General features: G+C 42.7%; 2 long non-coding RNA genes across 2 annotated transcripts; both read right to left on the reverse strand.

Moving 5' to 3' along the window:
• Positions 1–11,628: 11,628 nt before the first annotated feature.
• Positions 11,629–17,423, reverse strand: LOC136686455 (uncharacterized). Its single transcript, XR_010800321.1, has 3 exons — positions 14,233–17,423; positions 13,916–14,051; positions 11,629–12,626 (listed from the first exon to the last, which is right to left on the reverse strand). It is a non-coding gene; the product is annotated as an uncharacterized lncRNA (long non-coding RNA).
• Positions 17,424–17,723: 300 nt separating this feature from the next.
• Positions 17,724–19,718, reverse strand: LOC136686456 (uncharacterized). The gene is made up of 4 exons (XR_010800322.1): positions 19,669–19,718; positions 19,213–19,360; positions 18,485–18,678; positions 17,724–18,266 (listed from the first exon to the last, which is right to left on the reverse strand). It is a non-coding gene; the product is annotated as an uncharacterized lncRNA (long non-coding RNA).
• Between the last annotated feature and the right edge of the window lie 4,287 nt (positions 19,719–24,005).

Here is a 24,005-nt window from a genome sequence, read left to right on the forward strand (position 1 = left end):
GGGGTCAATCATATCTGTGTAATCCATTTGAATCTCATGTCCATGAGAATCTGGCAATGGAAACCTTCCTGGAGCTAGTTTAAATGCTTTTGCTACGTTCGGTGTGTTACAAATCTGACATTTAGTGATGTGATCAACCACTAATGCTGACATGTATGGGTGCCACCATTGTTTTAGATTTTCCAGTGTCTGTTTTCTTCCTACGTGTGCCACTGTGTGTGCTTCTTCTAAAACTGCTTCTGCTAGTGACATTGGTAAAACTACTTGTCCTTCTTGTGACGTCCACCCCTGACTGTTTGGGCTAGCCCCCTTTGCTAGCCATACTGACTTTTTTTCTGGACTTGCCTGATCCTGTATGTGTCTAAGCTCTTGCCCTGTGGGAATCGGTTCCCAGGGTACACTGGAGTCCAACACAAGCATGTTGTTGGGTTCCGTGTATCCTGCTGCTCTTTTTGCTGCCTCATCTGCAGCCTCATTCCCTCTGTTTATTATTGTGTCTCCCTTTCGATGTCCTTTACATTTCACAATCGCTACCTTATTTGGCTTGTGTATAGCTGCTTCCAATCGCATCAGTTCTGTCTTGTGTTTGACTGGTTTCCCTGTGCTTGTGACATATCCAACCTGCTTCCAATGTGGAATGTCTACGTGCGCAGCTGTTACTACGTACGCTGAGTCACAATAAATAGTGACGTCCCTTCCTTCTGCCACTTCTAATGCTGAAATTACTGCTAGCAGTTCTGCCTTCTGCGCTGATGGGTTTTGTTTCACCTCCTCTGCTATAACTGTCTGAAACTCATGTGTTTCCCCCTTTGCTTCCTGAACTACTGCGTATCCTGCTCTGACTTCACCTGTATCTGCCCTGTACCCACACGCATCCGTCCATAAATTCCATGACCCTGGAATGGGTGTGGCTTGTAAGTCTGGTCTTACTTTTCCTTGCCTTTCCACCTGTTCCTCACACTCATGTGGTGGGCCTTCCAACATCCCATCTGCCATATTTACGCCTTCGTGTGTGTAGGTGATGTTGGGTGCAGTCACTGCTTAGTGAATGTGTCTCTGTGTCAATGGAGTGAGTGTGAACATCTGTGAGTTTATGTACGCTACTACTCCGTGTGTGGTTAGAATGCGCAATGGGTATCCTGCTACTAAATGTGCTGTTTTCTGTACTAATTTGGTCAGTCCTGCTACATGTCTTGTGCACTGTGGTTGTCTCCTCTCTATAAGGTCCAATGGGACACTTAAATACATTAGCACTGCTCTGCCTCCCCCCTTTTTCTGAAACAGTACACCATTAATCACAGTGTCTGTTTCAGAAACATCCATGTAAAAAGGTAATGAATAGTCAGGTCTGGCTAAGTCAACTGCAACGGACAAGGCTTGTTTAACGTCTATAAACGCCTGTTCTGACTCCACCGTCCAGGTGAGCTTACCAGACAAATTTCTCATCCCTAGAGATTTCACCATGTCTCTAAGAGGTTGTGTACGTCCGACAAAGTCAGGAATGTATTGTCTGCTGTAGCCAGTCAGTCCTAAAAATGCTAACATGTCTTTCACAGTTTCAGGTTTTGTGTGTGACAGTATAGCGGACCGGTGTGTGGCGGACATGCCCGTGGAACCCTGTGTTACTACTCTCCCTAAGAAAGTAACCCTAGATCTGCAGCACTGTAATTTCTGTTTAGATACCTTGTACCCCGCGTCTGCTAAGCATTGAAGAACCATCTTGGTTGCTTCAAGGCAGATTTCTGGTGTTTTAGCCACTAAAGCAATATCATCAACATATTGTATCAATAAGGAGCCTTCTGGCAGTTGGCATGAGTCCAGACTCCGCCTCAGGGCCTGATTAAACAATCCTGGAGACAAAGCAGAACCTTGAGGTAATCTAGTGTATCTGTATTGTATGCCTTTGTGTGTGAATGCACATATATCTCTGCAGTGTACTGCCAGCGGAATACAGAAAAATGCGTTAGCCAAATCAATGCAAGTGAACCTTTTCATGTCTGGACCTAGTTCCGACAGAGCGGTGTACGGGTTAGGAACCGGAACAGTGGCAGTAGCCAAGGCTGCATTCACGGCTCTTAAATCATGGGCCATCCGATATTGGCCAGGCTCCTTTTTCGGAACCGGCAGAATCGGTGTAGCCCATTCTGATTGACACGGTTCCAGAACTCCGGCCTCCACCAAAGCCTGGACCGTTTTATCCAAGGATTCAACAGCATCTGGCTTGTGTTTATATTGGGGAATCCAAATTGGTTGTGTAATATTCATACAAAAAGAGACAGGTGTTTGATTAGTGTATCCTACATCATCTGGTCCTGTGGACCACAATGTGTCAGGCAGTGATGCCAATAATGCCTCCGTCTGTGGATGATCAGTGTCCTCACAACCATGGTGTCTAGGCAGCAATTGATGATGCAATGTGACTAGGATGGGTGAGTTATCAGTGATGTGATATGTCTGTGTTGACTGTGAAAACATGACACCAGGCAGCTGGGTCCGGACCCAATCCGTGGCCTCATTTGCTCTTTTTACCATGGGGCCAACTGCTTGGCCTCGTGTTTCGGATGGAGAGCTAATGAAATGTGTGGTGCCGCCGTGTCAGACAGTTTGTACCAATTGTGTTGTTGTGGTGTTAATGAAACAGGAGATGCCACCCCTTCAGGACCCACATAAATCCCTGTGGTGTCAACCAACCACTGTGTGCCCTCTAATTCTGTTTGAAAAGCTTCATAGTATTTTAAATCTCCTCCTACATCATAGAACAGGGTGACATGGAATGGGTCGGGCGGAGGGACGTAGGGTGCCATGGCTGTAATCCAAGGCGACCACTGGTGGAACAAAGCAATGAGTCATGGTGACGGGTCCGTCTGTCCAGTCACTAAACCCCAGTAAATGTCTACCGACTCATCCTGCTGAGGTCTCATCAGATACATACCATCAGTGTACCCCGCCACTGCCACAGTTTTGTGTCCGTCCAACCACGTAAGTGTGATCCCATCTGGTTGGCATAAAATTGAGACTCCCATTTTCATCAACAAGTCTCTACCACAAATGTTCAAGGGTGCTTGTGGTGCAATTAAAAATGAATGTGACACAGTCTGTGTACCAGTACTGACTGGCAAATGTCTTGTTTTTGGCAGTGATGTAGATGTCCCCGCGAAGCCCCTTACTTGCACAGTGTGTTCGCTCATCAGATGTGCGGGTAATACTGTGTTGATGGCTGACCATGTGGCTGCCGTGTCTACCAGAAAAACGATTTCGGAGGCCCCCACAGTTAATGACAGCATGGGTTCTGCCCTGGCCCTGCTGTCCTGGTGCTCCTCTGGGCCCCGTCAATGTCCACCCCACGGCTCCATGCTGTATTGGCCAGCAGGAAGATGTGATGGCTCCGGTTTTTTTAGTGCCGCCTGTGGGTGTGGTGCCTGGTGTGGATAGCCGGTGTCAGTAAAGAGTGGTGCCCTACATTGTGTTGCCCAGTGGTCCAAGGCTCCACATCTTAGGCACGCCCCTGTCCAGAAGCGAACCCTGCCCCTCCACCTACCATTACCCCGCCCCCTGCCCCCTGAGTAGGGCCGGTATGGGAAATATGGACTTGGTCCATAATTATACGATGGGTTTTGTGGTGGCCCTGATTGGGTCGGCATGTATGTGTTTGTGTTCATGAATGTTTGTGGTGATGGCATAGTTGGTGGTGGCAGTGCAGTCATAGGCATCATGGTGTCAGACTTTGTTTGCTTTTTATTATCATTTATAGATTTTCTGGCTTCTGCTAGTTGAACAGTTAGTAGATCTTTTTGTAACTTAAGTGTCTCCTTGTCTTTGTTATCTAATTTTTCCTTATATTTGTTCATATGGAACAAAACGTGTCTAACCCACAGGTCATGTGGTGTGTCAGGGCTCATATTAGGATCGTCCTCAATCTTATCCTTTATGAGGGCTGGCAAGCCTTTCAAAACTGCAGTTCTAAACCAAACCACCTGCTGCCCCCTAGTAGGGTGAACCCCTGTAGTGTTAGTCCAATCCTCAATTGCTTTACCCATATATTCCCCTGGGCTAAGTTTTTCATCCCAGGCATATGATGGGATTGTGGATGCTGCGCTGGTAGGCCACATTTCTCTCATAGCGTCAGTGAGGCGCTGCGAGTGAGTGTGGAAAAGATCATAATTAGGTTGAGTAGATGTCTGAGCCTGTCTCTCTATTTCAGCTGCTTCCATGGAAGTAGTCGACCTTTTAATAATGTTTCTAGAATCCCCAAGTGCTAGATTCATGCCACCTGTCAGACTGTCCAGCTTTCTTATCCAGGGAGCCTCTCCACTACATAAAGGCGGAAGCTGATCGACCAAACTTTGTGCATCAGTCAGTGATAATGGTACATATCAGGTACATACACATACAGGTACATTTATATGTTCCTGTGCTAGTGGCCACTAATGGAAGCATAGTGCCGACGTTAGTATCAGTCCTATATCTGTCAGGCGGGTGTCGGGGTCTGGTGCTTCGTCTCAAAATGTCCGTTTTGTCTAAGGTGTGCATGTCGCATTCTAAAGTCTGTTGTTTTAATTCCAATTGTCTCTTTTCTTCTAGTATGAGGTCTTCCATGGCACGCAATGTATTGTTCAAATCAATCATCCGTCTACCACCACGTCGTCCATTCGCACTGTCCTCATTATCTGCTATAAGTCCCTCATCTTGGTCAGAATCATCCGTTGTGACATGGCCCTCTAAATCTGCTTTAATCCTGATGTTTTGTTTAGTTTTATGTGGCATCGGGTTCTTAAATGGTGTTGTCAGTGTTTGTTTATTGTCAATGCGCGCTTTATCCTGTTCTACATAATTTCCCGTGTCATCTATAATGTCAGAACAGTCGGTGTTAATATTTGTGTGTGCAATTGAAATTGACTCATGTGTCCTTCGCAATTGAAATGGATCTTCTGTGTGTGCGTTTGTGTTTGTGACTCTGTGGGCTGCCTGCTGACAAGCAGAGCCCCTCCCATCTGTCTGCACACTCACTGTGCCTGAGTCAACACTGAAAATAGGTAGGATAGTATCAGGTGGTGTGATGTGGCCTATATTGTATGGCGGAGGCGGAGCAGTAGGCTCCTCCCCCTTGTGTTTTGTATACTCAATTTCCACTTCCGCGTTCTCGGCAGTAAGTGAAACAGTGTTCGAATGTGACAGACCTGGTGTTTTCAATATAATGAGCTGCGGAGTGAGACTGAGGAATGCCATTCTAATAGTTATTAGCTCCGCAATGTCCGTTTTAGCTATTTTCAAACTTTTCTTTGCCTTAACTCTGTTGAAAAGGCTAGCCCTACTAACCTCTGCTTCAGCCTGACATAATATTTGCTCCTTTTCTCTCTTCAACTGATTAATGCAGGTTATCAAAGATACAGTGTCGCCTGTGTGTGTTTTAACCCAGTCATCAAATCTCTTGAGCACACTTTTGTGCACAATATCCCGCTTTTTCAAATTTATTACTCCATTTTTCACTCCCTCAGCGATCATTTCAATTTGCTGAACTAACGGTTTCCATTCCCAATTCCCCACGCCGTAAATGGTGTTTAATTCATTATGTAAGTCCCTAGTAGTGGCCATGTTGTCTGTAAGGAGCTGATTACAAAAATTGGACCTTACCTGAATGGGTGTTCATTCTAGTTCACTCTTTAACTGCAAATCAATTAACACCGCAAGGTTTCATCACAATTCAGAGTGAATTAAAACAGTTTCCCAGGGTCTCCCCCACACAGCGCCCACGCAACCCTTAGCGCTCTCCGGACGGTATATAGAAAAGAGAAAAAAAAAAAGGTCCAAGTTTTAAAGTCAGGTTTAAACACAGCCAATAAAAGCAGGACCACCTCAGCCCTGTGAATAATTTCACAGGTGGATAGAAAACATAAGCGTGTCTTCAAACAATATTCAATCAAAAGCAAGCCAAGCCTAATTTACATTAATTATGAAACTGGCCCACGGACCAAAAAAGCTTATTAGGCAGAAGCAAATAACACGCCAATATACGAAATACAATTTGTAGTAAATGGAAAAAGCAAGAAAAGCTGGACAAGTATCTCACAACACAGAATTAAACCAACGACTATATTTTAGGAACGAAAACAAGTTACCGGACACACTTAACAGACAACAAGCCACAAACGTGCCTAATATGATGAGAAACAGTTTCAGCCATACAGAACGAGCATCATCAGCACACCGTTAAAAAGGCAATCAAATTACAAGTTATATTATAACAAGTGAAAGCAAAATTTTTGAGAACTACTGAAATAGCAAGCAGGTTACAGAATATGTTATGATGAACGAAAAGTTCAAACCGAGGCAGAAAATACATTTTTAACACAAACTACCACAGTCAAAAAATGCAAACTGAACCGGAAAAATAAGATTGTAAGTACAATAAGTAATAAGCGAAATACAAAATATATTTTATCCACAAGAAATCTAAATAACCAATATAAATGCAAATAAACCCCAAAAAGAAAGAAACACGATTCAGAATTTTTAAATCTGAGCAGGCGCTCTTGTTAAAAAAAATCAACCAGTTTATGCAATCTTCTATCGCCCTCTAGCGAGCAAAAACATACACAACAGTCATTTAAACAGCCTCTAAGAATAACACAGGCTCTCAGAACAGACATAAAACATGAATACACAATCAAATTTCATTAAAATACACCAAAACCAGGTGGGAACAGCTTCTACCTTTTTTGCGGGAACAGCTTCCGCTCGCGGGTACAGCGTCCGCGACTAAATATAAAATGTGTGGGAACAGCATCCGCGTGATTATACTTCAGAGGAGACAAACTCTCATGGACGAACCTTTTCGACCAGGCAATAAACTCAAAACCTCGTCAGGTTCCGAGTGGAGGACGCCACCTCTCTGTCTCAAAGATGGGAACCAGCATCCATCTATTATATTTTAAATTCAATAATTAATTTTTTCAAACATGCAACCCCAAATGTATAAACTGATAAAAAATTATAAAAACATATTTAAAATAAATTGATTTGCTCAATACCCCACTCTGGACCGCCGTCGGACCTCCGCACCACTCCAATTTAAAAAGTCCAATATGCAGAATTTGAATAAAACAGGGTCTGCGCACCCACCTTATTTCATTGCGGCCGCGAGTGGAAAGGAGTCCGAAGTCGTCCTAATTCTCGAGCTTCCCGCACGTCGGGGTCACCAATTGAAGATTAAAATGTTCTTTTGGACCGTTCTCAAAGTAATTAAAATTTAAAAATATCCAAAAGGTCCAAAATACACCCTCCCTCTTCGGGGAGACGTGCTCGTTCCGGAAGCATTGCAAAAACCAGTCCAGTGAAGTTTAAAGCAAATCAAAGTATTTATTTAACAATATTGGATCCAAGAGAACTTAATACATTGAGAACAGTGTAAATACCCCTCCCAAGCAAAGTTCTAAGCTCTCCCCCCATCTGACTCCACAGTTATACCTCATATGACGTATAGCCTTCTGGTGGGGCGTTTCTGGCTGATTTGCATAATAAGACATGTTAGTACTCAGGTTTTTCGCGTGCGAGTTTCACATGCACCCTGACCCCAAAAACATTCATTATTAGCGAGGGTGACAAGTACCTTTCCTTTCTCATGCCTCCTTCCATGTCACCAAGATTTAGGGGAGTCCCTAATGGACTCCAAGATCCTCCTAAGTTTAACACTTGTGATTTATATCAGCATGCTAAAAGCCTAAGTGCACCTCTGTTCAATGTTAAATGTTTAAGAATTTAGAAAGGTGTAAATACTGAGTCAACATGCCAGTTAGTGTGCAGGATCTAAACTACTACATGGGCAAATACTGGTTAATCATTCATATGAGTACATATAAAATACAAGATTTAATACCATGAATCTATAATTATACTTTCTAATTTTAACTAATCATCATTTAAGGATATTTGTCCACTAATACAAAGTAAAAAAAAAATGTTTCCTACAACAAGACACACTGACGGGAGCGATACTACTTATGAAACAACTACACACGGAACACAATGTGGTATGGTTGACAGGGAGCGCTAAAGAGGGTATTATTGGCACCACCTGGTGGGTTGGATAGGACGATAAAAGCCCCAAGATCACCAATAATTTCGACTTCCGCTTTTGATCAACCAAGGTGGTGTGTGTGGGCGTGCAGCGTCGTCGCGGCAGCGGTGGAAGCTGAGTCGTATTTCTCTGGCTGAATTGGAAGCCAAGTGTCCGATTTTAAGCAGGTTTCTAGCCTTGCTTGACTACCCAGCGAGCTATAGGATAGATGGTGGTTCGAGGCCACGGATAACTGACTTCGCCGTTAAGGCTTATACTTGATTGCAGTTGCCTGAATGTCATTGTTCCGGTGCTGGTTGATCGCACTTTGCAGCAGCTAGGTGGGTGTTTATTTTTTTTTTATTAGTGCATCTCATCTTAGCGTTTTTGATTGTTATGACAACCATTCTGTATTAATGTACGTATTTATATCTGTACATGTATTTATATTCGTTTTAGACATATAGATGTATGTACATGGGGAGGTTTTATTGTGACTTGCGAGTGGTGGGTTTTTTCTGATCGGGGGGAGCAGGTGTGTTATGTTTTAAGGACAGGAGTGTACTGAAATGTGGACTGATCCTGTGTTTTATGTTTCAGTGGGGCCAGGCCTGGTTTCCTGTAGGCCATTGTTTTCTTTTTGTTTTTTTTCCCTCTCCCTTGATATTACTTGCCTCATGCCAAATTTTAGTAGTACTGTATTGATTTACTGAGCCATCTGTACTGTTGTCTTTTAATTTCCTTCTCTTAGTGGACCATAGGACCACTACTTTTACTCAGTGTTACTAGGGGTTGCCCTTGATGCCCATTTAGTGTTTAACGGATTTTAATAAGTCTTAATCGTGATGGCCCTAGAGTAATTATTAGTGTTCTGCCCCAAGGCTTAAGTATGGGTACCTTTGGTGTTTTTTTTTCTTCTGAGTGGTTTATTTTTAGAGGTTTTCTTTTTTTTTTTTTTGTTTCTTTGGGGTAATTAATTGGAACCCCTTTATTACTCTGTGGGCATCTTGCTATTAACCTTTTAGACTTTGCCAGAAGTGTTGGGCTGAATGGGTGTGGTCCCGTTGTTCACTATTGAATTCAAGACCCGTGTTAATGTGACTTGATTTTATGCTGTGTTGACTGAATAAAGTGCCCTTTGTTAAGCAGTCTTATTACTCATTTATTTGAGAAACCTGACAGGGATCCCCATACCCTTTAGACAATTGGAGTGGCGTAGTCGTGGTTATTGTATGTGGTGATAAGTTCTTTTATTCTATAGAGGGTGCATTGTAGCCCTGGAGCGTGCCCCCCCCACCACAACAACAAAGGAGAAAGGTTCAACAAGAGGACGTGAGACAAGGGGGCTTAAATACAACAACAAACGAGAAACACCTGAAACGGATAACGAGGGTAAAGACAAGGAGGCGGAACAAAGGCGGGGCATGAACGACAACAAAATAAAGCCATGTGCTGAGATTGAGAAAACAGACATGATGAGACGAGGGCGTGACAACAAGCGTGTTTACGTATTTACAAAGATCAAATACCAAGGAACAGTCCACAGAAAAATATGTTAATGTCACAATGGGGCTGAACACTAGAGACAAGGGTTGAACACTGAGCAAGGGGCTAAACAAGGAACAGAGAAACTACACACACTGGACAGACAAAGGAGCTAAACACTGACCACAGAAGCTAAGCGCTAAAGTCTAAAGCACAGAAGGTACATGAACAAAGACTGACAGCAGACAAGGACCCCCAACTAGGGAACACGGACTATAAAAGTACACCACATTTAAGAAAAACCTGGGAACTACTCAAGACACGTGACACTAGGGAAGAGTTATCACATGACAGGGGTAACAATCACATGACAAGGAACCAAAACAAACAGAGCCATGTGCTCCTTTAGCCCTTGGCCAAAGACAGAAAAACGTTAAACACATTCAAGTAAACACAGCATCATCCTGCACTTTGAATTCCTGTCAGGTCTGTGTCATATCGTATCCTTCACAATAATGTCTTTATACATTTTAACATGATAAAATACACATACGGTGATAACAGATGTTCTGACATGTTTATGTTGTAACCGCCCCTCCTAGTGTCACCTGGTAGAGTAGCTACAGAGATATTTCTGAGGTTCAGGAATCCCTGCACTGTGTAACTCCATATAGATTAGGGAAGCCAACCAAGGAGCATGAGACGTTGTAAGACAAAGCCACTGCAGCCAGAAACGTGCAAAGAAACCAATGTACTATACAAGCATCCACTTAAGATACAGGCGCATATATATATATATATACACACACATATACAGCAGCTGTAGGATATTGTGTATCTTATCTATGACTGAGATATCAGGCTGTGGAAAATTGAACAAAATAAAGAACAGAAGTCCAGAATACCAGACGATGAATAGATGGATGGATGGATGCATGAAAGAGCTCTGGCCGCTGGACAGGCTCGGACCCCAGGTCCCACCATTTTCCCTCCCACACACAGCTTCAGGAAACAGTCATGATAAAGCCCGTCCAGGACAAGGGCCCCTTAATTGAGCAGATAAACACAGTTTCTCAAACAAGGGATCACCAAAATGGAGAGCCTGTGCCCTTTTAGTCATTCTCCTACTTCCTGGTTGACTCCCCCTTTATATGCACCAAGGCAACCTCACTGCAGACACCCAGAGGATGGCAGGAGGAAATTCAACCAAAGAATCATACTGAGAAACCTAGAGTGGTTACAATGTAATGACATTGTGCAGTTACTCATAATACAGTGTGTGTTCATATGTGAGTCATTTAGACACAGCAGCAGCACAGTGGGTCTCTGTGGTGGAGGAACTTGTTCCAAAAAGGAGAGTAACTTCAGTCGTGTGGAGGTGAATGTATTGTAGAATATAAGCTTGTCTAAGCACTAAGTTTGTGGTATCAGTGCCAGAAAAATTAGCACATGCTTTAATTAAATTGAGACAATATTATTGCTATGGGCTAATGTCCAGCAGCAACAGTAACTCCAGCTAATTCAAACAGCTGCAGCCAGAGTGCTCACTAAGATCAGAAAATTTGATCAAATCAGTCCAGTCTTATCAGTTGAATTCTGTATTGATTATAGAGAATTCTTGTATTAAAGAATTACTGAAAATTATTGAAAACCTGCGAGACCTCATCACACACTATGAACCACCAAGATTACTCAGATCTCAGGGGGCCGGACTCTTACTAGTCCCCAGAATTCATAAGACTTCAGTGGGAGGAAAGATTTCTCCTAAAAAGCCCCTCAGCTCTGGAACAAACCTTCAGCTACTGTTTGGGACACAGACACAGTCACTGTGTTTAATTCTAGGCTCAAAACCCATTTGTTCAGTTCAGCTTTTGGCAACTAACCTCTTCTTTAGTTTAAGGTTGTTGTTTGAGGAACTCAGGGACATGGGGAATCATGGTAATCTCAGATGTGCTGTGTGTTATGGCAACTTTTAAATTAATCTCACTCTTCTTAGTATCACCAGAAAGGAAGATCGATGCTCAAAGAATTCTTTGGGGAGAAGAGAGGAATAAGACACGCAGTTAAAGATTCTTTCTTATCTCTCGAGTTTATTGAACAAAATCAAGTCATATATAGGACCCCAGTCACGTACACCATCATCATGTCTCGTTCCATCAACCCAAACATTCCCTTATTGTGGTCTCATTAGCTCCAACTTTATAGTTGCCAGGAAAAAATGGTGAGAGATGTCCTTCAGTTGTTGACTGCCTTCCTTCTGATCTGCTCAGCGCCTTCCTCCCACAGGTCACCGTAACCACACAATGCAATAAGTCCCTTCACCTTTAAGCACTAAGGCCTACATAATGTAATAAGAATTAACCAAGATTAATTAAACCCAATATATGATGTCATTAGTTATTATTAATCATTACTCATTAGTGTTAATTTGCATTTTTTATTTAAAAAATGTATTTATTTATTAAATTTATTTATTAAAACATTTAAAAACATCAATGCATGTGAACTTTTAATCATAATATTGCTACAAGAAAATGCAAAAGATAACATCAACCATAGACTAGCCAAGCTTTCAGTCTAGGCATCATAACTCAAGCATTTAAAAAACATATTGAATGATTACATGTCAAATGATTAAATAAAATGTTTATTTAAACTTATAAAATCAACTTGAAATCAGCATTAATAATGAAAAGTGAGTTTAATGTAAAGATTTACTCCCCATCCAATGAGGCATAGATTGGCGGGGGCATTTCAAGAGGCATCTCATCCAGCGGATTTCTTTCACGACCAGAGGCTGCAGGGTCAAGCTCCATGTACACATCTGCACTCACCATACTGAATGTAACAGAACGCGCAATAATTTTGATGATCAGACTTCTGATACAGGGAATAATACAACATCCGATTAGTGCTATTACTAATAGAGAAATTATTACCGCGACAGCCAGCTTCAGCCTCAATGCTCCCCATTTGCCGAAATAGGAATCAAACCATGCCATCCAGTCAATGTTTACACCCGAAAACCCATACAACTTCTCAGTAAAAGTTAACTCCTTCATCGCCTCAGTGAATGACCCATTTGCTGCTGTGTGATTAGGAATGAAAGTGCAGCAGTGATCACCAAACATGTGACATTCACGATGTATAACTGAATAGTTGAATGTTTTTGACCCAGCTGCTAAAGCGCAATCTCTAGGACACATAAAGCCCCCCTTAATTGACTGATCTAGGATGTCTTCATCCTTACACATTTGACTTTTATTCCCCTGCAGTGAGTATTCTATCTTTAATGGATCTGGATGCATTTCTCTCATGTATTTGGCACAAGTGGAAGCATTGTAAGGAAACTGGATGATAATGGGAACGTCCCGACTACCCATATTACACATAACATGATGAATTTGTGGCTGTAGTAACAGCATATTTAGCTTTTCGATGCCAAAGATTTGTACCTGTCTGTATGGTGTCACGGGGATATAGATCAATGCTGGTGCCAACAACATCAACCAAAAGATAAAGATTAACAGTTCAGCAGGACTTGGAAGGGCCCCAACCACTGCTGTTCACCACCCAGTCTCCTGTTTCAACTTCCCCTCCAACGGTGAGTGAACAGAACGCATGATTGTTAGTAAGTTCTTACAATAGGACAACATGTGGTCTTCCAAGACTCCCACATCATCCACGTGGCCTGGTGGATCCAAACAAAATTTCAAACGATGTTAAACCAGTTTTGGTTCTGGTTCGCATGCGTATATACATCAAAACCAGTGGTAATGCCTGCACCCAATTGAGCCCTGTTTCTACACAATATTTTTGAAGCTTGCTTTTGATTGTTGCATTCTCTCTCTCGACTGCTCCTGCACTCTGTGGATGATATGCACAGTGTAATTTCACATCAATGCCCAATTTCTAACTGAGTGTGTGTAGTGCTGATAAAAGCTGGTCCACTGTCACTCCCAATGCGTCAAGGAATACCCCAACGAGGAATAATGTGCTGAATCAAAACTTTGGCCACTGCCTGAGTGTCTTGTTTGCTGGTAGAGAAGCACTCAACCCATTTAGAAAACATATCCACTACCGCCAGACAATACCTTTTCCCCTCGCACTGGTTGAGTTCAATGAAATCCATCTGCAAATGTTCCAATGGCTCATTGAGTGGAGGATGTGCCCCTGGTGTTATTTTAATGCCTCGAGCTGCATTGTGCTGGGTGCATATGAGACATTTTTCACAAAACCTTTGTGCAAAAATAGTGAACCCTCTTGTGTACCACAGTTGCTGTACTGCACATACCATAGTCCCTTTAGATGCATGATCTCTCCCATTAGACAATTTTGCAAAATAGGGGAAATAAGCAGAGGGTAGACAAGGCCTACCTTCTAAAGCTTGCCACATTCCATCCTTGAAAATACAGCCTGCTTTGCGCCAAGCAGAACGCTCTGCCTCTGAGGCCTGCGAGGTTAGTTCTGTGTGTGAGAGTGTGAGAGGGTGGGGCTCCGGAACACAGGATTCCTGGAAAAGAAAAAAAACATTGGATCATTTCTTTTTTCTTTGCTGCTTCATCTGCAAAATGTGTGATGTGCAACGTGTTTCCTTGTGGATGTCAGAAAAATTCCTGTGGGACCATATCATTCAAAATCAGACACACAGGAATATGCATATTTGGGGTCAGTGCAAATATTCACAGTCTTACCTTCAGCCAGTGTGCATGCTTCTGTGAGAGCCACCGATTCAGCTGCTTGACCTGAGAATGACCCTGGCAACCTGCCAGAACACAAACACTCATGCAGAGACACAACAGCCAACTTGGTTCTTTCCACAAGTGTCATGGGACGCTAACCCATCAACAAACAAATTGAAATCAGTGTTAGGAATTGGAATATCCTTTTAAACAGGTCTCCAGGAGCAGACCTGAGAGATGGCTTTCAAAAATCATGAGGCTCTCCATCGTCCTGTGTAAGGAGCAGGCTTTGGAATTGTGTAACACTGAGTAGTAATATTCAGCAGTTAAAGCAAAAAGGCAACAAGTAACCAGCATGCAGCTGACAAATGACATGTTTCCTGTTCTGACAAAAATCATTAAATCCTCATGCTGAACCACCAACATCAACATTTTTTTTTACACCATGATACCTCTAGAAGCCAGGATCGCCAGTTTTGCTGGAGAAATATGCACCTGGGCACTAACCCCATGAGAACTGTGGTGGAAAAATCACGACAGAAAATAAGACACTCTTTGAGTCTCTGAGTCGGCATCAAGTGAGACAGCATTTATTAATTAACGTGAGAGAGGGATGTGCGTGCAACGCTGTTTTTCACCTCTCTGCTGACCATTTTTGATCAGCGTCTTTTTATACATGGAAAACCCTTTGAAGTACACCATCTGTTCGCTCTTTTACATTTCAGTCATCTTTCGCTGTATCCTGTTCCCAAAACTCAGAGTTTTTCCCACCATTTGTTTTCCCCTACCTCCTGTATTTCTAATACCTTTCCAGACGTGGCCTGTGCCTCCCCCTCTATCTCCTTGGTCTGGAGACAAAGGGAGGTGTCGATATGTTATTTCAAACACACACACACACAAGTCTGCGGTCTCACACAGAGAATTAGGAATAAAACAATTTCAGTTTACACAAGCATGCGTGGCCATTGCTGATTAAATATCTCTATTGATTATGAATCATTTATATAAACAAATTTCCATCACAGAACACAACAATACAACATTATCTTCATGACATGCTTCAGCATCAGAAAAACACACCAACAAATGTGCACTGCTTCCTGGAAAAATAAATCCTTAAATCAGCCTTAAGGGCTGCATAAAAAATGATCAGTGATTCTGCAAAACCCTGAGGCAATCGGGTCCATGTCCACAATTTACCCTTAAATAAACATGCCAACCAGTACTGGATTTCTGGGTTCACCGGAATGCTGAAGAACACATTCAGTAAATTAATCACACAAAAATAGTGCTGTTAACAGGTTTAACAGGTACCTGGGATAAGACAATGTGCTGATTTGGAACTTCTGGAGAGGGTGGATGAATCTCAGGATTAATCTCAGAATTTACTGCCTGCAGGTCTTACTCAAATCTCCACTCTCCAGTTTCCCCTGAAGCACTGAATTTTATTATTCTTCACCAAATAAACTAGGGTATGAACCGCTGAATTAGGGCGAAGAACAATCACACCAGCAGTGACGAGCGAATTGAACACTGATGTGATGCCCTCAATAGTGACGCGCTTGAGCAGCTTTTTCGGTTGATAGTTCCTTTTAGGATTAACTACTACAGGTTGGGCACATATCATCCCCAACTCTGGTTTGTGTGTGTGTTCATGTCAATTGAGAAAAAAAACACAGCTGTGTATTAGATGCGGAAGACTTCAGAATTTTTCACCCTTTTTTGTTTTTCCACACCTCCTCCATGATCCCGCCAATCATTCGAGGAGGTGCACATGCACTGCCATGGACCCAGATCTCTCCACCCATCCTCAAGAAGTTTAGACAGTGATATATGAGGCTCAGAATGCAAAAATATACTTCTCTTTTGAACAAACAGTTTAAACAATTGCTTTTGTGTGGGTGAGAGGATGATCTGAGCCACGGAGTGACCATTTTCCCCACTAGAGATAAACAAGCTTTAGCTTTTCACTTAAAACAATCAAATTCATTTATCCTTTATCAAAAAATCTTCATCAGGCCCTTCATGCATGTGCACAGTGCGATGAAGGTCCTCTACTGACATGACATCGACCCAGTCTGTTAGGAGGTCAGTGAATTGCAGAAATTTAGACTTAACAGTGGACAGTAAATCTCCTGATAAAACCAAGCTTTCTCAGCTTCCACTCATATGTTTAACAGCAAGCCACGTGCCTGCTTCACCATGACATACACCACTGTATCCTCCACACAGACCTCGATGCCCATATAGACTCAATATATATTAAATACTCAATTTACACATTAGATCCCTGAATCCCTGCTCAGGAGATTCATTTGGCGAAACTTAGAAAACAAAAATGCATTTTTTTTCTGTCTGCACAGACTAAAGACTACATCTGTAACTTTGGCCAAACACCCCTTATGCTGAGGTCTAATTGAAAAACATGAAGCTCAAAAGTGGTTGCTTATGAATCTACTAAAAGCTAAATTCTATCCTTGCTAATGTTATCTTTATTCTAAGCATGACAACATAAGAATCAGTTTGTGTTAATAATAAAAATTGTTCACTTATCAAATCTGGTGTTCGTCCAGGCACTCCATCCCCGTCCAGCTCCTCCAACCCCAAGGCCTCCTCTCAGTCGGAAGGCTCCATTGCTTGCGGGGCTTGTCTCTGTCTCTGTCTCCGTGTCTGTTGGGACAGTCTCTTATGAAGTGATCAGGGCTTCCACAGACAAAACACCCTGCGCTTCTGCCAGTGCTGCCATGGCCTCTTCCGCGTCCTTGACCCCTGCCTCGACCTCCATGCCGTCCCTCAACTCTTTGATTGTGGTCCGTTGCCTGCTTCCACAATGCCAGCTGTGCATAAACCAGTTTGCGCTCCTCCTATTTTTGTCGTTTTTCTCTCTTGGTGTTTTTCTGCATGCGCTACATACTTCCCACCTCTTTCAGTCGGCCCACGTCCACATCTAAAAACAGGGGCGTAACCCTCACACAAAGTGATATTTCAGCTGGCTTTCCCAGGCTGTTTTGTCCGCAGTCTCCCAGTCCTCCGTTGGTGGTCCACCGCCTCCATGTTTCCTTGTCACCTCCAGAAGGCATGAAAGGAAGGACCGTGCTGATTCGCCTGGCTGTTGTTTGCACTCTGCAATTTTTCGAGGGTCATGTACCTCCCTTTGATGCGTCCGCACAATGCATCAAATTTGTTGAGATACGCCTGACCCAACTCTGTCCTGTTGGGTTGAATGTGCACTCCAGTCATGAGATCCCCTTGCACTCTCGTTATATATATATATATATATATAAAACATTTATTATACCAACTCCAGGTTGATAAAACTCTTTTCTCTCATAGAAACTGTTCTTGTTTCTCCCATAAAAACAAACCTGACATCACCTGTATGTTCCTCTCTAGCGGACACTTTCTAAAGGCACCTTATTCAATAGAATGTCCTGCCCTAGGAGCACGTAAGCTCTGGAAACATAAAATCATCAACACCTTACCGCGGTTCAATCAGTGTTCCCTCCTGGTGTCCCGTGCCAAGTTCAATATCAGCGGTGCCAAAAACAGAGCCACCTCCTCACTCTGGAGGCTTCTGGTGGATGGCTGGATTTGCTCTTTCAAACCACCTTTTTTCCCTGCTCGGAAAAAAACAGACACACGAGATATCCTGCACAATCCCCCAAATTGTTACGGCAAATCTAAAATTAATCTCACTCTTGTTAGTATCACCAGGAAGGAAGATAGATGCTCAAAGAATTCTTTGGGGAGAAGAGAGGAATAAGACACACAGTCAAAGATTCTTTCTTATCTCAGGAGTTTATTGAACAAATCCAAGCTATATATAGAACCCCAGTCACGTACACCATTATCATGTCTCGTTCCATCAACCCAAACATTCCCTTATTGGTGCCTCATTATCTCCAACTTTATACTTGCCATGAGAAATGGTGAGAGATGTCTTTCAGTTGTTGACTGCCTTCCTTCTGATCTGCTCAGCGCCTTCCTCCCACAGGTCACCGTAACCACACAATGCAATAAGTCCCTTCACCTTTAAGCGCTAAGGCCTACATAATTAAATAAGAATTAATCAGGATTAATCAAAACCATTACTCCCTGAATATATTATGTCATTAGTTATTATTAACCATTACTCATTAGTGTTAATTTGCATTTTTCCATCACAGAAACACTGCGTGACTCAAGACTAGAACAGCTGTGGTGTGTGAGATAATATGTTTCTGAATCAAATTCACAGGTTAAATCTGACTGAAGGGTGAAATACCAGAGGTTTTATCCACTCTGAGACTTTATTCACTGCGTCCTGATTCCTGGGAAACTGCAGTAATCCTCTGTCCTCATGGAACACACAGTCCACAGTAAATGTGTTCTCTCTTTTTACACTTCTGCTGCTCTCTGGGAGAGTGATGTAGGGGTCGATTGTGTGATGGAGCACCACGAGAACCACAGGCTTGGTGTCTACAGCGAAGAATAAAACACACAGACAGATGTTCATCAGCACACAGCTTTACACCAGGAGAGAATCAGCTAAAATCATCTGGAGCAGAAACAGATCCTCTTTAACACACAAATACATAAAGACAGTGGCATAAAAGGGTAAATAAACAGATGTTCCAGATGTTTCAGGGACTGGGGCTGGAACATGAGCAGGTATTTAGTGACAGACACAGGGTTTTTTAGAGTAAGATCTCTCCTAAAGAAGCAGGGAGGCAGGGCAGTTGTTGGTAAACGAGGGCAGTGTGAGCTCTTCTTGTCGGGACCCTGCAGTGTCCTCAGTTTAAAGTGTAGAAGTTGTTTAATCAGATAAAGTCCCGTCCCAAACGAAGCCCTGTGCCCTGCCGTCCTCCTCCAAGTCCACACTCTGGGGACATCAGCACCATTCAGACTTACAGGAGGAAACATGTTGGCACACAAACATTTACTAGTGACTGAGTCCTCGTGGAGCCCCCTGGTGGCTCGGAGGCTGAACAGACTGATCACAGAACTCAGTACCTGATAATCTCTGAAGCTTCTGCAGCGCTGCTTTAATATCAATTAAACACCTCCTCCACATTGAAGGGACCCTCTTTCAGATGTTTTATGAATTCCAGATCAGGGTTCAGTGTCTTTACCTCCACAGCACAGAAGAATTTAACTTTCTCTACAACAGAAAAAACAGAACAGGAGAGAAACTGAACATGATTCATTCACAGAGCCTCGCTCCTCACGAGAAACTAGTCATTCTCCCTCCACCTTTCATCTTACTACATTTCCTTTCCCACAAATGAAGGAATAAACTCGTCTGAGCGTCTCGACTGGATCCTGGGTGAACGCTGCAGGGTGTGACGGGGGAGTCGTAGCTGACGGTGGAGGGGTCAGTAACTCAGACTGGGTAAAAGAGTTGGGGATAAATGAGTGGAGAGAGCAGTGGGAGACAGAGGAGGACGTTAACAGAGACGTCACACTCACCTCTTTTCAGACGCTCCTCTTCTTCCTCCAGGTGTTTACATTCCACTTTCTGAAAAACAATAACGCAGTCAGTAAATCCTGATTATTCTGTTTCAGTAGAATTCAGTTCAGTTTGTTTAAAGAACTGAAGTCCAGTGTTTTCTGTGGTCAGGGTCTAAAGCCTGTTCTGGGGTCAGTGGGGTTTAACAGTGGTCAGTCCTGTAAGTGTCCAGTGTTGTAGTGTAGGGTACGAGAGCAGCAGATAAATCACTCACCGGGTCATCTGCAGGAGGAGGAGGAGGAGGAGCGATGGTGTAGAGGAAAGAAAAGAAAAGAGAGAATGATGAACTGTAACAGTTTCACTGATATTAGAATAAAACAGAACTGTCTTCATTATAAAATACAGCAGAACTTACTCCACTGTGCTGTGTACAGTTAACGTGTCGGAAAATATAAAATCTAAAATAATCTCAGTAAATAAAGAGTGAGTGTGTGTTGTGATGTAGAGAGGTGTGTTCTCTGTGTGTGACCAGAGGGTCTTTTACACACAGCTGAGCTGTAAACAGTGAGTTGATCAGAGCTCGGTGTTGGACACTGTTCTGTTCTCAGCTCCAGATCAGTGTCAGACAGGTCACAGCCACAGCTCACCTTTGGAAGACGTTTGGCCGAAAAATGCCCAAACCCTCTCCATTGTACAGTCCAGACCAGGTCTGTGGTGTTTCTGAGGAACTCTGGGAGGTTGCTGACGTTGAAACACTGTTTTACACACGACACACACTGGGGTTTCTTCAGTGCATCAGTTCCACTGTAGTAATGACCAGGATTAGCTTCCAAATCTATTATAATTATTACTTCCCCAGACTGATACAACTACCATATGGTCCACTTCTTCTCTAGTTTTCTCAAATTTATATTTTATTCTTTACCATTGCTCCTCCGTTCCTTTAAATTATTTTTATTATTTCTTATATCATATGCTCCAATAGCTTAATCTGTGTTTTCATGTTCTGTAAATGGTACTATCCTCTCTATTGAGAAGTCTGTTGTGTTCGTTGGTTGCTACTGGCTACTAAATATCTTTAGGAATTAATAAAGTATCCATCTCTTATTAATATAATTACTATTTATTGTTGTATTGTGGTTCTTACATCCATGACTGTTACATCAGTACTTCACTAAACTGTAGCTTAATGACAGACTAAAGGACTGTTCACACTGAATCTGATTGTTTTTTTTTGCCTCTTCTTCTGGTGTTACTGGTGACGTACTCAGATGCGAAATCACATACCGCTCTGAAATAACTGATCATTTGTAATTCCAAACATATTTAGGGTGATGTTTAATCACGCTTTGTCCCTCCACGGCGTTATTCCCCTCTTCTACAGCGTCGATTTACGACAGCCAATAGCTACTTTCCTCTCTGAGGAGATGGAAACACTGGTCTCCAGAATAAATCTGGGAGCGCTTTATTTTCTTTAATCGCCGCAGTTTATTTTTCAGAATGTTGATGGTTTTTAAGCTTGTGTTCCACTAAGAACAGGACAGAGCTGCTCTGTAACCATGACAACAGCGCTCTTACTTTAACGTATCCGTAAAGGCCTATTCACAGAGAGATTAATCTTTACGGACGAGAAAGACGCACGTCCTGTTTTGAAAACACACGCATACATTAACGGTGTCCCTCACACAGAGTCTGAAACTGACGGACTGCGACTTTGAGTCAGATTCAGAATTAGAACCTGTTCTGTTTTCTGCGTTTTACTAAATTTAAACCTCTGACAGATCGAGACTCTCCTACTCACCTCAGGTCTTTGTCATACTCCAACCCTTTCACTTTCACTCTAGTGATGTGTCGTTCGCGAACAAACCGGTTCAAAGAGCCGGCTCTTGTAAGTGAACTATGAGAACCGGTTCCCGTCTAAGACCGAGCCATTTTTTTCTAAGGCTTGTCATTCAACCAATCAGAGAACAACAAGCAAAGGTACCAATCAGCGAAGAGTTATACCACCAAGCAGGGAGATCCCCTCCAAGCTGAGACACTTGGTTTTCCTGAATGCCTATCTGCCTTCCAAAAAATAGTTGAAGAAAATGTCAAATCAGTTAAATGTTTGTTGACAGTTGTGGTTGTTTTAATCACCACCGTTGAATTCTGCTGTTTTGCACTTTGCAAAGTATTTGTTTATTTTATTACACAGAAATGGATGACTATTTAATTTAATAAGCTATTTTGCAATACCTACCTTTTGGGTTCCATTGGCTATATTTCAGAGTTTACAAGTGATTTTTTATTAAGGTGTTTAAATAAAAATCCAGTTATATATACAATTGAATGTATGAGTGCAATCAGTGAGTTATTACAAGACAGCCATAAAACAATTGGCCATTGCAACTCTATTTATTATTTTTAATATTGAACAATAATGCTTTGTCCATATAGTCATGTAAAATGTAGGTAATATTGTTCTGTACCAGTGGAAATAAGTGGTAAAACAAAGAGCCATTTAGGAGCCGAAAGAGTTGGCTTTTTATGAAGAGCTGAGTCAAAAGAGCCCATCACTATTTCACTTTTCTCTCACCGCGCTCTACACCGCCCCCTTCAGCTCACTGCGGGGAACAGAACAGAGCACTGTTCAGGCTGTTACTCACGAGGGAGGTGAATGTGTAGAAGCTGCTGTGTCAGACTCACCTTCACCTCCAGGCTCCACAGGTACAGACTGCAGCTCATTTACTCCTGTGTTTACACTTCACTTTACCACGCTGCGCTGTGTGTGGGCTTTATTCTACACCACATTCAATAACATTACTGTAAGCAACACTGTAAACAAGGTGCAGTGAGAGAGAGAGAGCCCCAAATCCACTCCTAAAGCAGCACAGCAACAAAGATCAGGGTCAGCACAGAGACACACACACACACACCATCTGAGAACACACATCCATCTAAAACAATAAGAACACACAAACACTCCTCCTGAGGGGTCGGTTTAACTCTTTATTGTGGGGATGAAGTTTACTGTGGAATCATCAGTGGACCGAGAGTGACCACAGCCGAGCGGCCCGAGTCTGAGGGAGAAACAAAGAGTTAAAACACAAGCGTGTTTACGTATTTACAAAGATCAAACACCATGGAACAGTCCACAGAAAAATTAGAAAAATATGTTAATGTCACAATGGGGCTGAACACTAGAGACAAGGGTTGAACACTGAACCAGGGGCTAAACAAGGGACAGAGAAACTACACACACTGGACAGACAAAGGAGCTAAACATTGACCACAGAAGCTAAGCGCTAAAGTCTAAAGCACAGAAGGTACATGAACAAAGACTGACAGCAGACAAGGACCCACAACTAGGGAACACGGACTATAAAAGTACACCACAGACAAGAAACACCTGGGAACTACTCAAGACACGAGACATTAGGGAAGAGTTATCACATGACAGGGGTAACAATCACATGACAAGGAACCAAAACAAACAGAGCCATGTGCTCCTTTAGCCCTGGACCAAAGACAGAAAAACGTTAAACACATTCAAGTAAACACAGCATCCTGCACTTTGAGTTCCTGTCAGGTCTGTGTCATATCGTATCCTTCACAATAATGTCTTTATACATTTTAACATGATAAAATACACATACGGTGATAACAGATGTTCTGACATATTTACAGTATGTTGTAACCGCCCCTCCTAGTGTCACCTGGTAGAGTAGCTACAGAGATATTTCTGAGGTTCAGGAATCCCTGCACTGTGTAACCCCATATAGATTAGGGAAGCCAACCAAGGAGCATGAGACGTTGTAAGACAAAGCCACTGCAGCCAGAAACTTGCAAAGAAACCAATGTACTATACAAGCATCCACTTAAGATACAGGCATATATGTATATATATCAGTGGCGGATGCTGGTCATTCAAGGAGAGGAAGCTCAATTTTGGCCTACATCATAAAATGTGTCGGTTTATTTGTACGTAAATTCTACTCCCGTTCCTTTTTAAGAAAATGATCTGTGACCCTGTCGTACCAACAAGGCGTCTTTTCCAGGGACTTGACTAGTGTCCTCTCAATGGCCAGCAGAGCTAGGCTGCTTAAACAGCCTTGGCTCATGTGAAGTGTGTCCACCTGTGAGTGCTTTGTGACGGTGGAGGGGCTCAGCAGCACCCGCTGGACAGAAACTGCGATAGAAGTCAGAAAGAGTGATAGAAGTCAGTCTCCAAACACAAGCAGCTACAAAAAACCCACCAGAAATAGAAGCTCGATTTGTCGCTAGTCGTTTTTAACAAAGAAAATGCCGCTAAGAGGAGTAAAGAAAGTCTCCGGTTCAACTCAGACACAATGAAAATGTAATTCTCCCACGAATCTTT

The sequence above is a fragment of the Hoplias malabaricus genome, chromosome 2 (genome assembly GCF_029633855.1).
Source record: "Hoplias malabaricus isolate fHopMal1 chromosome 2, fHopMal1.hap1, whole genome shotgun sequence".
Lineage (NCBI taxonomy): Eukaryota > Metazoa > Chordata > Actinopteri > Characiformes > Erythrinidae > Hoplias > Hoplias malabaricus.